The sequence below is a fragment of the Nannospalax galili genome, unplaced genomic scaffold (assembly GCF_000622305.1).
Source record: "Nannospalax galili isolate Female #2095 unplaced genomic scaffold, S.galili_v1.0 scaffold1423, whole genome shotgun sequence".
NCBI classification, from domain to species: domain Eukaryota; kingdom Metazoa; phylum Chordata; class Mammalia; order Rodentia; family Spalacidae; genus Nannospalax; species Nannospalax galili.
Genome location: NW_008349231.1, coordinates 87381 through 101922, shown reverse-complemented (window position 1 = coordinate 101922; position 14542 = coordinate 87381). Strand labels below are relative to the sequence as shown.

The window sequence follows — 14542 nt, the reverse complement described above, 5'->3', positions numbered from 1 at the left end:
CTTTTCTCATAAAAATGGAATACTTATTCAGCATTTATCTATGTATCTTTACCAATAAGTGAATCAACATATTATTCTTTTGTGCTTATATTTTATTTATTATTTTTATCTTATGTGCATGAGTGTTTTGTCTGCATGCCTGTAAGAGCATCTGTGCCCAGGGAGGTCAGAAGAAGAAGTCATAGTCTCTCGAACTGGAGTTAATGGACAGTTAGCCACCATGTGGTGCTGGGAATGGAACCTGGGTCCTCTACAAGAGCAGCCAGTGCTCTTAAATGCTGAGTCATCTTTCCAGTCCCTCAAAACATTTTGAGTAATCATTTTGCTGAGCACAGAATTTCTCTGTAATCAACCTCAGCCACCAGAAGTCATGAAGTTCTGGCCACATTAGTTATTCCACATTTGCACATAACATCTGCAAGAGTATGACTGAATTTATACTCAACAATTCACTTGTAAGGATCAACACTTCAAAATATTCAATATTTCCCATCTCTAATATTTAAGCATTCTTTCCCTCATAGTATCTATATGTATTAAAAAGAGTAGATTCTCCCATAGCTTCATGAAAAAGTATATAGTTGTTGGAAATTTTAAGCGAAGAAGCAAGAGTGGAAATACCAAGCCTGGGTGTGCAGGTGTCAAAGTACCACACTCTGGTGCACACCCTGAGAACTAAGTGTGAAAGGACAAAGCCCTGGTGTTCACCCTGAGGACTAAGTGTGAAAGGACAAAGCTGCAATAGGATTTTCATTGCTGAAAAAGAAAAAATGAAATGGAGAGTTCTTGGTAAGTAAAAATATTTCTTGGTCATAATGTTGAAAATCATTTTCTGCCTTCCCAAAAGGGGTTTTCACACTTTTAAAACAGTACATTCACTCTGGGAAATTCTTATGTTTATACATATATTATATAAAATATTTGTAATATATATTAGAGTCATATACAACTCCCATCTTGACTTTAGGAGAAGGCATTACATTAAGTCTAATACAGTTGCTCTAACAAATTCAGTCTAAATGCAGGCAGTATTTAAACACTCAGTTGAAGCTATGGAAATTGGTTGACTTTCTAAGCAGTAATGAGTGATTTTAATATCATGCTTACTGTATCATTTTTTTATCCCAGACTACATTATAAATACTGAAATCCTATAAGAACTTAGCCATTTCCCCCTTGATGATAACAATATTAGCCTTAAGGACTGCATGAAACTGTGGGCCTTCAGTAAATTTGATGTACCTAATAACTGGAGTTTTTAGAAAATAGTAAATACATAGTCAAAACTATTTTGTCAAACATAACACCAGGAAATAATGTTATTTGCTCAAGTTCATACAGCTATTTGATTACAGTGAACAACATATAACATGCCTTCTCTTTCTTTCTCTCTGTAACAAATGAGAGTTCAGTAATCAACAAAAGGATTTTGGTCATTGTCATCTGGGAGCTACATGGTTGACTCATAAAACTGAACTACTATGCCCACTAATCATTAGATAATTGTGTGGCTTTGTCAGTTTGCATACTAGTTTGTATACTATTCATCCAGCTTGAGTGCAGGTAAAGACAAACAGATACACAGTTGGCTGACAAATTTTCAGGAGTGAAATAGAAAGTAATCAGTCTATATATGAATATATAGGAAACTTGATGGATAAAAAGATGCTTGGGTGGTTGGATATAAGGCAATGTAAGTTGGCAGATAAGTATACAGAAGAATAGATAAAAATTTACCTAGCACAAAGAACTTCATACATAGATTAACACATTGACCTGATAGTCTGTGTGTTTGTGGGTAAGGGTATAGATCAATAGTGGATTCACTTGATTAGCACAATGAAGGCCCTAGGTTTCATCTGAAGTACTGAAAAAAAATGGCTGTATGTCTATAAAAAGACTCCAAAACAACTGTAAACTGCAACTGTATAATTTGTTTTAATGTTAAGAAACTTTACTAGATTTGGCATAGAACTGGGGAAATGGGTAGCATTCCCAATCTTAGCCCAAGAACTATTGGCAGCTGATTACTGAAGGGTGAAGGACAGTTGATCTTCTTTAAGGGAGTAACTCTAGATAGGTTGACTAGACTCCAGTGGACAAACTTGCACTGAGGGAATTCTGGGTACACTAACTTGACACAATAAGCCTTGATGTAAATGACAGAATGCATGAAATCTGGTAGGGGAGCTAAGGGAGGGTGTGGATGGGGGAGGAGGTATAAAGATGATTAAGATGTTTTGTATGAAATCCACAAAAATTCAATAACAAATTTAAAACATAGATTTGGTGGAGTTACAAATATATAGTACAAAACTGATTTAGGTTTTTAAAACTGATTTCTTATGATGAAATAAATTTCAGTATATGAATATATTTGTCATTGGAATTAATGTTAATGCAAAATAATAAAATTATTGTTTATCCATATGACAATATTATAAACCTATCTTTTTCTTTATCCTGTTTTATTTTATGTGTAAAAGTGTTATGCCTTCATGTATATGTATGTACACCTTTGTCATACAATGCCCACAGAAGACAGAAGAGAGCATTAGATCCCCAGGAATTGGAGTTATGAATGGCTCTTAGCACCCATGTGGGTGCTAGGATTTGAACTTGGCCCCTCTGTATGAACAGCCCTTACTCTTAACTACTGAGAATACCTATAATTCCAGCATTCTGAAAGCTGAGACGGGAAACCACAATAAATGTGGGGCCATCCTGAGCTATGCGGGAAATCCTCTACCAGAAAAGGTTTGAAATCATTTTAAAGTAATACAGATTGGCATTACACTTCTCAAGGCTGAATCTAAACCTCTCTTCTTCAAAGAATGTTTCCTCCATTCTTTAATTGACTACTTTCTTCATTCCCAGATAACAAGCCAGTCTTCAATCTGTGTCTTTCCTCTTTATAAGTATTGAGAGGAGACTTTCCCTTGCTTGTTGTTGTTTTTTTTTTTTGTTCCTCTGTATACAAATTTGTTTTGTTTTGGTTTTAGTTCTGCCACCATACTTGATTCAGGAGACGGTTAGAAATAATTACACTTTTTGAAGTAATTGTCTCTATAAATATATTTTATGTAAATACTTGTCTTCTTAGTATTTTCTTTATTGTTATTTCATTATTATTTTATAAGCATGGAGGTGGAAATAGTTTCAGAGGTAGCAAATGTCTCCCTCAAATTCTGATGGTGTCCATGGAAACGGATGCAAATCTGATTTGATTACATCCTGACTCAGGTCCCTCTAGCTCTGATGATCAAGTACTCAGGACTTGTAACTTGCAGTTCATTCTGTACCATGCTCATTAAAGTATAAGCCATCCTAAAAATAGGTCCCAGGAAAAGAACTGAAAGGGTCAAGGGTATTCACTGGCCATATATAAAGTAAGAAGTTGTGAGGAGGTGAGGGAAAGGAAACTGACTGGGTTTCCATGAAAGACCAACTGCAAAAATGGGTGGACTAACACCATCCATCCATGCTTCTCACAAATCCTTTATCGACTCTTTTGCTTCTATGCATCTGTGCAGGGTTTCAGAAGAGAGAAGGAAAAGGGGAGAAAGAGGAGAGCTGGAGATGGGAGGAGGGAGCAAAGGGTGAGAGAGGAGAGAGAAGGAGGAGGGAAAAGGAAAGGGAGAGGAGGTGAAGGGGAGGAAGAGAGAGAAAACTATAAAAGAAACTTCCAACTTTCCTGCTTTCACTGTCAAAATGACTCCGTGGTTTCTAGAGTAATACTGAGAACAACAGTTATCTAGAGATGTGTCATAACATTTAGGAAGGTGAACAAGAAAGGGTAATAGTGGATGACAAGGAAGGAGGGAACACAGGCAAGGGAGACGTTAGACATGAAAGAGGGTGAAAAGTTCATTGTTTTCGTTTCAACTCAGTCATTTTTTTTCTTTTTTGTGGTCGATAAGTCCATTAAAATGCAATTAATAGCAACAATGAAAAGCTAAGCAAAGCTCCAGGGCTTCAGAAGGGCCGTTCTACCTGTATATAAGTTCATTGAGATGCAGAGTTTAGGACTACGCAAGTTTTTGCTTGAGCAGCTGCCTTACTTCACCTGTGTCATTATTTGTTTGAGAGTTCACCAGAATAAAGTGATTTTCTTTGTTAAAAAATAAGAAATAAGGCAGAGGATGTATTGCAACAGTCTGTCTCTGTCTGTCTCTCTGTCTCTGTCTCTCTGTCTCTGTCTCTTTCTGTCTCTGTCTCTGTCTCTCTGTCTCTGTCTCTCTGTCCCTGTCTCTCTGTCTCTGTCTCTGTCTCTCTCTCTCTCTCTTTCTCTCTCTCTGCATGTGTGTGTGTTAACCAAGATGGAATCTAGACTGAGTCTGTCATTCTAAATTCAGGCAATAGAACAAGGACCCTGAATTGATATATTCCAAATGATTCTCAGTACTCTGAAATTCATTTTACCACATCTGACAAATGACAAAATTGTTTGAAGAAATGCTCTGTGAAGCTTCTAGGGAAATTCAAAAACTTCCCCTACCTATAGATTAAGTTAAACTAACATTAACATTTAATCTACTACTTAGTATATAACATGCTGTGCCAGAAATGCTTAACTAGTTATATATTAATATTATCTTTTAATTAATTAAATGTAGATTAGACAATCAAATTTTAACAAGTTTATGAAGTTCATGTCATCACAACTACCACTTTTCACATGCAGAAATTGAGAATAAAAGACTCAGCTATTTGGTTAATACATTATTAATAAATTATGACACCAGGATTTGACTTTTTTCATTACTGTTTAGGTGCTAGAGACAGGGTCTCTGGCTAGGAGCAAAGCTTCTATCCAGGACATTTTTCTTTCCTACTGACCTCCTTTTCTTTCTCTCTTCCTTCCTCTTTCATGTTTATATTTTCTAAAAACAATAATATTAAAAGATGAACTGTTGGACACAAACTACCCATTCCTGCCCCATCTCTTCACATCACATGGGAACAAGCACCTGCTTTAGCAATTAATATGATCAAAACTGTGGCTTCTATAATCAGATATAAGCTGATTCAGATATATACATTCTTTGCCTCCTTGTAATTTCCTTTCTTCCATTATTTTTGTATCTTATACATGTGTTCAGTGTGTTATGATTATATTCACTAAGGACCAACATCTTATCTTCCCACTAGTCCTGCTACCGCCTTCTTCCTCCCAAATAGCTACCACCCTACTTTCCTGTCTTTTCTGTTCAGTTCTTGTGCAGCCAGCTACAGCTGAGTTGGGGGTCATGATTATAATGGTCACATCATCCAGAAGACAGCATTTCATAGCACTCCTCTCTCTCCTCAAAACTCTTAGTTCCCAGGCTAGGGCTGGCCTGTTGCCCATTTCCCTCACAACACTCTGGATCTTTGTCTGATTGAGTTGGCATGGGTCTTGTGCTACACGCCACCATTGCTGCAAGTTCACATGTGCAAGTTCCCATTGGCCTTAAATTCTGTCTCCCTGTGTTCATGGACCAACCCTGGCACTTACAAACTTTCCCCCTGGCTTCCACAATGGTCCCTGAGCCATGGGTGGCTGAGGAGTCCTGTCCAGAGACACATACTCTCCAATCTCTTAGTCTCTAAAACTTGATCAGTTATGTAGCCCTAAAGCCTAATAACCAAAATGACTGGCACAGCAAACTACCTCTATTAGTGCAATAGTATCACTTTATCTGAGGGGGTAGTCAACAGCTGTGTAATTGAACTTAAAGCCCTCCCAATGAGAGTGAGCTCATGGGTGGTGCTGTAAACACAGCCAAATACACATGGTTGGAGAGGTCTTAGATTCTAGAGAAAAGAGTACCTCTGTCATATCTCTAGACAAATGAAATTTCTTACCATATGCTAAACATGGATCCTTATATTTACAGACAAGTAAACCATTTATACACATCAAAGAAGTTTTTGCAACAGATAGAGGCTATTGCATAGCTCCACAACTGGTCACACAGAGATCATTCATCTGAGAGATGCCCAGTCCTAGGTGACATATCTACAGTGGAACCTCTACACCTAAGGCTCATGGAACATAGCAGAATGGGAGGTACAGAGAAAACTACTGCATCCCTCAACTCCCACCTCGGCATAAGTGATGCTTCCTTATACAACAGAGTGCGATGCACACAGAAGGCCACAAATGTTGAACACTTTTTAAGTGTTTACTGGTAATTTGTATTTCTTCTTTTGAGTCTCCCTGTTCAGTTCCATAACCCATTTTTGTAATTGAATCATATGCCATTTTTGATATTACATATGAGTATTCTATTTGCTTTCTTTCCACCCCCAGTCCCACTTCAACTCTTCCCATGTCCCCCTCACTCCCTCTCAACTTCTTGTCCTTCACTTTGATCATTATTGTTACATATATATATATATATACATACTTTTATAAATATGCATATATATATATGCATATAATGCACTGTGTCTGTTTGGTGGTACTTGTGTGTATCAGTGCCTAGGGATGCCTATTTTGGATTAGATAACCTCTCGGGGAGCTAGTTACTCAAGTCCATTAACCTGTAGCTCTTCATCTAGAGGTAGGATTCATTTTTATTGGGTTGTATGTTTTCTTGGTAGAAGGGTTTGGAACTTTGAGCTGGAAAAGCCATTGAGTATTCTGGGCTTAGTGAGTTGTTGCTGTGGAGCTTGGAACAGTTATGCTGAAAGAGGTGTAGATGCTGGAGGCCTGGCTTGTGAAACTTCAAAGGGAAGGAGAAACTCTATCAGGGCTGTTTGTGTGGAATTAGAAATGTTTGAGAATACTCATTCTTTTTTCTAAATTCAGCTTTTTTAAAATTTCATATATTTCCCACTCAAATCCAGACTCTTTCCTCCATCCATGCCTCCTCCCAAATCCCCACCAAACCCTATGCACTCTGCCATACATGCTGAGTCCTATTCATTCAGGTGTTTGTACCCAAGTGTCCATCAGTGTAAATGTGTCCAGTGGAGTCCAGTCAGCCCTTCCAGTGGTTGTATGTAAGCCATACTGTCCCTCAGCCAGCAGCAATCAGTCTCAAATAGTTCTCAATCTAGTGCTGGCCCACCACCTATTTCTCACCTCCCATTTGGGCCTTTGTTTAATTGAGCTGGTCTGGGCTTCAGCTTGCTTTCTTACACTTTTCCTCTCTACTCTTTACCTTCTTCTATTTCTGATCTAATTTCATTCTTTGATGATGAATACTTTACATGAGTCAGAGGGAAAGTCTAAGGCAATACAATGGTGGGAGCTATCCACAGATGTTAGAATGAGGACCACGTTGAGGAAAGGCTAGCCCTGTGTGCTATGTGAGTATGGAACTCTTATTCAGCCTTGTTCTGCTCCTCCACTGAGAATGAGCCACCTACCAGAAACTTTGAGGTGAAGAGTCCACACTCATCTTCCAGTTTCAGGGGTTTACTTGTCAAGTGAAATGTCCACTTTGAGCAATATCCTGAAAGGTACTTTTTATTATGTCCCCATACAATTCTTTCATATTTTTTATTACAAAGTTTCCCTGAATACACTTGAATATTTTTATTAATGTGTTTTATTTAAAGTGAATAGATAATGAATCATCACTTATTTCCCAGTTAATGTTATCTTTTAATATTTTATTTTTTAAATTTGTTTTTATTAAATTTTGTTGTATTTCATACAGAATATCTCAAACAATCTAAATTACCTTTATAGCCCCATCCCACCAGCACCCTCCTACAACCCCCCCACACTGGAACCCATATACTCTGTCCTGGTGGTAAGGCCCACTGTGTCAAGTCAGTGTCCCCAGACATTCCCTAGTACAAATCCATCCACTTGTGATTTAGTCAGATCCCTCTCATCTATCTATCCAAACACTTATCATTTTCTTTTTTTTAACAGCACATAGGGTGGGGTTTATTTTATATTTTGTTATTTTTAGTTTACATATATGAGTGTATTGCCTGCATGTATGTAAGTGCACCCATGTCCTGCAATGCCCACAAAGGTCAGAAGAGGGCATTGGATCCCCTGAATCTGGAGTTACGGATGGGTGTTAGTCACCGTGTGGGTGCTGGGAATTGAACCTGGGTCCTCTGCAAGAACAGCCAGTGCTCTTAACCACTGATCATCTCTCCAGCTCCTCCCCTACAGTTAACATTTTAAATAAATCACATTATAGAAAATTTAACACTTTCCCATTACTCTCTTTTGAATGTGTTAATGGAAACAAAATGTACAAATCGTACTTCAAAATTTTTAATTATGTTTATTTTCTTTGAAAACTTCACAAAGGCACTGACTGACCTGTCAGACATAGAATGTTTGGTGTACAATCACCGAATATGTTTCAATTGAAAATAAAGGTGCAAAATATAATACTTGTTTAGAGAGATACAGGGACACAAATGACATCAATAACTGCACAAATGCCCCCAAAGTAGTAATAGTTGACACAGATCTAATACTAAATTAGGATATTCTATTATAGTATACAACTATGCCATCTAAGTTCTAGTAAGCACCTGAATTTCTACTCCAATACCTGCAATTCTGTGCACATATAACACAACAGCAAAATCAGCAATAATATTGCAACTTCATATTTAGTACTGCTAGCTACGTTGCGTGTTGTTTCCTTCTCACAACATCACAACATCACAACATACACTTACTGCATTTTATAGGTGAAGAAACTGAAGTTGAAGAACATTTAAAGACATTTGCTCTAAATTTCAGAACACAGTGCTAGGGTTGCAATTCAGACCTGCAGCAGACAGATGTTATCACCGAATACACATCCCTTCAGGACAAAGAAACAGATCTTGTACTTGAAAGGAAGCTCCATCACCCAGCAAAGAATTAATACACAAGAGGTGCTCAGCAAATAACTATCCAAGTAAACATTGATGCTTTAGAGCAAGAGTTTCTCTTTTCAAACAAAGATACACAATTTTTACATAAAAATAGGAATCAGGCTGAAGTATATTTCCCTCTTAACCTTTTTCTGTTAGTTTTGGTACTTGAGACAAGAATGAGGGCATGACTTCCTTAATAGTAAACTGGCTCTCAAATGTGCGGGTTTATAACTATCTCCAACACTACATTTCTTCATAGACTTCTGCACATTACTAAATTTAAGGTACTAAAAGTTTGACTTACAGGTTGGTAGTATTGAAGCATGTTGAAACCTTAAGTGTCCAAGATAAATGTGAAAAATTATTAATGTGAATTCCCTGGTTGAAAGACAAGTGTTTTTGTTTTTCTCATAACGTTCATGTTCTAAGTCCCTGGTGACAGATTGATTGCTCTCTTAACTATTTTCATATCCATCATGTCAAGGAGAAACAATCTGTTAGTGTGTAAAAATATCATGATCTAACCAGGTTCATCACACATTCCAGATGGCAAATAGAGACTAAAAATATTCTCTTACCATGTGCCTTAATAAACCATAGTTTTAGAGACATCTCAAAATCGGAGTACTGTGTTGCATTAGAAGTACTGTTCCCAGAATGAAGTTTTGTTCAGAGGCACATTATTTAAAATAAAAAGGCAGTTCAGGTAGAAGGTCAGGGGAAGTTGAAATGACATTTTTAGAACTACTCCACTTTCCATAAAATAGTACAAGAAACACTTTAATCTGCTTCTTATAATCTTCATGTTAGCAATGAAATGATAACAGTAATATAGGTAAAGTTACTCTCCCAGCACAACGTAGTCAGCACGACAGAGGAGAGATGGGATTCTGTGGCCCTTGCTGCTCTACATCAAGGCACTGACTGTCTTAGCCCACTTGTCTGTTCCTTTGGTTCCTCAGCAGTTAGAAAAATGGATCGTCCAACTGATTCCAAAGATCATGTTCTAAAAAAATGTATTTAAGATGACCCATAATGGGCTGAATTGTGCAGATGTGAACTATATACTTCTGAAATTCATTTCTTCTTTTCCTCCCACCAGCCATATTATATATATATAGTTTAGATCAAAACTAGAAACTAGTTTTCTAGATCAAAAACTAGAATTTAATAACAAATTTATAAAAGTGCTGATAATAGTTTGGATTATTTTACTTGAAAAAATTAAATATATCAGGAATTTAGAAATTAATAGGTTTTTCATACATTAACTTTTGATACTGAGTTAATTAGAGCTGTATAATTTTTGGATAGGTTCTAAAATTCACTTGACATAAGCAGTCTACTTTCTATGATTTATATGTCTCGGATTCTCATTTGAATAGTTATTTGCTGTTTCGGTTATTCAATGGCAGTGATTTGCACATCTACTAAAATCCTATATTGTAAAATTTCTAATCTTCTCTTATGTTCAATATGACCATAGAACTAAGAATTGGACCCACTGATTAGAATTGTCAGGTGTTAGCATACATAAATCCCTTGCAAACTCAGGAAGACAGTAACCCAGCATAGAACTTGGAGAACTGTCAACAGTATTTCTAAAAATTACTTCACAATATCAAATTTCCCAGGAAAATACATTTAATTTTATTTTTAAAAGCCTGTTATGCCCCAAATTCCTAATTAAACTTTGAAATTGATATAGATGTAATAAAATACCACAAAGAATTACAGCTAAAGAAAAGTTTTCTGGCTTAGAATCAGGTGAATAACATTTTATATAAGACTTCTATAAAGAAAATTAACCCTAGATATGTGTATAGAATTTATGGATATAGGAAACTCTGAACCTATATTCACAATTATGATGCCCAAATTCCTAATTAAACTTTGAAATTGATATAGATGTAATAAAATACCACAAAGAATTACAGCTAAAGAAAAGTTTTCTGGCTTAGAATCAGGTGAATAACATTTTATATAAGACTTCTATAAAGAAAATTAACCCTAGATATGTGTATAGAATTTATGGATATAGGAAACTCTGAACCTATATTCACAATTATGATGAAATAATTTTTCTATGAAAATATAGTTTAGACCTTAACAAATTATCAAGTGAATCTGTGATCTCAAAAGGCTTGTAAACACTATACTAACTTTTAGGCAAGATGTTGCATACCTATTTATGTTTACTTCTTATTATCATAAATTCAGACTAAATTGCTTGAAAGCCAACTTCTAAGTTTAATTATCTGTTATTCTATCAGGCAAAGTCATCTCAGTCTCAGTATATCTCCAATTACTGTGATGGATAAAGTTGAGTAGCTTTGCCAAATACTGAAATATTTGTTGCTTATTTTCTTCATCACTCTCTTTACCTCTTGGTTTCTCAATGTATAGATAAGTAGATTCAGAAAGAGGGTGAAGACAGTATAGAAAACAAAGGGAATTTTATCCACCAGAAAGTTTGTGACAGGCCACACATAAATGAACATGCAAAGCCCAAAGAATGTTAACACAACTATGAAATGCGCAGTGCAGGTGGAAAGAGCCTTTGATGATCCGCTGGAAGAGTGGTCCCTGACAGTCACGAGAACAACAATGTATGAGGTGAGTAAAAGCAGAAAACTTATCAGAGCAATAACACCACTACTTAAGATCACGAAGATACCAGGAACATATGTGTCTATACAAGCCAGTTGGATGACCAAAGGAAGGTCACAGAAGAACTGTCTATTACATTGGGACCACAGAAGGGTAAATAGAGGATAAAAACTAATTGGCTCATTGTATGTAGTAAGCCAACTGTCCAGGAAGTTTCCACAAGCCCAATGCACACTCTCTGGCTCATAATTGTTGAATAATGGAGAGGTTTACATATGGCAATATAGCTGTCAAAGACATGAAAATCAGCAATATGATCTCCGTTCCAATGAAGAGGTGCTAAAGAAAGATTTGAGAAATGCAGCCCTCAAAAGAGATGGTCTTGTGGTGAGCAAAGAGGTCCATGATCATCTTCGGTGTGGCAAAGGAGGATAGGCACATGTCAATCAGAGAAAGGTTGCTGATCAGGAAGAACATGGGGGAGTGGAGCTGTGAGCTGGAGAGGACAGTGAGCAAAATCAGGCAGTTTCTGAACATGGTCATTAAGTAGAAAATGGAAAATGACACAAACAAGAATATCTGGAGCTCAGGAGAATCAGTGAGTCCAAGGAGCATGCATTCTGATATGCTGGAATGGTTGAGCCCCTCCATCTCTCAACGGACTCTGCTCTGTAGTTTTCAAAGAATCAAAATTACAATGCTGGGAAAATGCGGTATTTTTAAAATTACATGTAATAAACTTAGGGCACACTCAGCAATTACCTAGATCACTCATTACCTAGAATTCATTTTAAAATCCTCTCAAGTGCAAGTTTTTTTCTTGGCAGACCTCTTAACAATTGACACTAGCTAACTCTTTAGAAGCACAACCTCTTGGTTTTGGCCAGGAGGCAAACTGAGTACACCAAAGCCCATGCAACCATACACGTCTCTGAACACAGCTATACTACAAAATGCACATTTATAAGAAGATCCATGAAGCTGTGGACTGTCCTAAATAACACCCATACATAAAAATAAAGGTTTAACTAAAAAACTTTGTCTTATGAATACAAAGTGGAATTATTTTGAATAAACTCTTTTAACACTACATTTAAATAACATTTTAATGTAATATGATGAATTTAAATGGTTCATTTAATACCTCATGATGATGGCAAACTACTTTTTAATTTTTCAAGTCCATGACACTATTAGAGAAAAAAAGACATATTGTAAACACTTGAGAGATATTCTCCACTTCTATTGTGTCATGATCTCAAGAACACATTGCTTTAAATACAGTGCTTCTCTTCTGGGTCTCTTCATACAGTCCAAACAAAGCTATTATTTTAAACTGGGAGGGGACATTTAGAAATATGCTTTCAGGATGCAGAATCATTTTTAAATTCATTTTTCCCATTTGTGAAAACTTCATTTCAGATATGTACTAATGTCTTCCAAATGGTAAAAATTATGGTACAAATGAAATAAAAATTGGCCCTGGAGAATAAAACTCAATTTTGTGAGCGATGGGATATATTCTTCTAATCCCCTAAAGCAATCTAGACTTTTGACTATAGACAGCATAACCGAAATGTTTGGAAATTTTCTAGCCCATTAGAAAACTTTATCAAGATAAAAATCAATCAAGTAAATAAAAGTCAGATGTTAATTCAGCTCAGTTACTTACAAAACATGTATATGTCACCAATATAATTTCTTTTTGTTTCTTAAATTAAGTCACTTTTTCACATGTAAAATTATGAGTCTATGGCTACCTTAAATTATTTGAGAAAGTCACTACACACGTGACTATTTTATCCATAATATATTATTACATCTAACATTATGTTATATGTTATTCATTTTTGAAAACATGATTTTATTCCTTATATACAAATTTCTAAGTATGCTAAAAATGATTAAAATTTTTATATGTGAATGACAGAGGGTAGATCAGTGCCAACAATGTTAAGTGTTTGCCTGTAGTAGTATGTAAGTCATCCTTGATATTAAAGTAGAAAAGAATAAAGCTATTGTCATAAATTCAGAGGATGTAAAAATGGCAATAGATTCAATAAACTTTCATTTTCTTTATTAGTTCTATTCAATGAAATGATTTCTCGTGATTCTAAAAATGTGCTTAAAATAGTAGTTCAGGTACATATTATGAAGGCAGCATATGAAAATCTGAAACTACTGTTGAAGTTGCTTTTACTGCAGACTGACACATGTGGAGATAGAGCTGTTTGCCACTACCAGTGTATCAATTCAGTGAAAAAAATATTTGCTATTGTCTCCTTTGTCTGAATGAACAGTTGAGCCACATGCCTTCACTTCAAGTGTGGTATAGCTTCTAGGCTAAATAATAAATGTTGGCTTATTTGTAGTAAAAATTAAAGCAAATACTCCAAAGCAATTTTGGCTTCTGACTTGAACGTTATGACAAACATTTAATTGATTCTGTCATCCGCCTTTAGAGCAGAAATATGCCAATTGTTCAGTTGTAGCAAATGCCACAGCCTTTTAGAAGTAGAGAAATAAGGAAAGGGAATAAACTTCAGAGTCACAGTTTAACTGTTGTACAAAAGGAAAAAATTGCACTCTCCAAATTGTAATCTTCATCCTTACTACACTATTAACTGTGACTATCATTCTATACCCAAATTTAAGCCATTACCTTTAATACCATTTTTATTCAAGTATCTTTCTGTTTCCCCATGAAGAAAAAAATAGATTCACATCATTTACTTTCACATAATCAATTTGCATTTCCACTTTTAATACATACTATTAAATTTTATCAAAAAATAATATTCTAGAATATTTAAGATGGAACCATGCTCAGTGGTTAAGAGTAGTTATATAAAAAAGAGTACTTATAGTGTTTTTGAACTAGATAATATCTCAGCAGCCTATGTCCTGAGAATTAAATTAAAGTGTCTATAAAAAACTCCTAGCATAGATCCTGGGAAACAGATAAAAAACTTTCTAGGTTTGCAAATTTAAAAATGTTGTTCAGAAATAATCACCTTACTTTATTTTAGTAATAACAATTTAAATAATTCTATGCAATAAAATATTCTAATATGGTTTCAACTAGGAATTCAAAAAAAGAGAC

General features: G+C 35.7%; 1 pseudogene; it reads right to left on the bottom strand.

Moving 5' to 3' along the window:
• Positions 1-11108: 11108 nt before the first annotated feature.
• LOC103744731 lies at positions 11109-12090 on the bottom strand (annotated as a pseudogene).
• Between the last annotated feature and the right edge of the window lie 2452 nt (positions 12091-14542).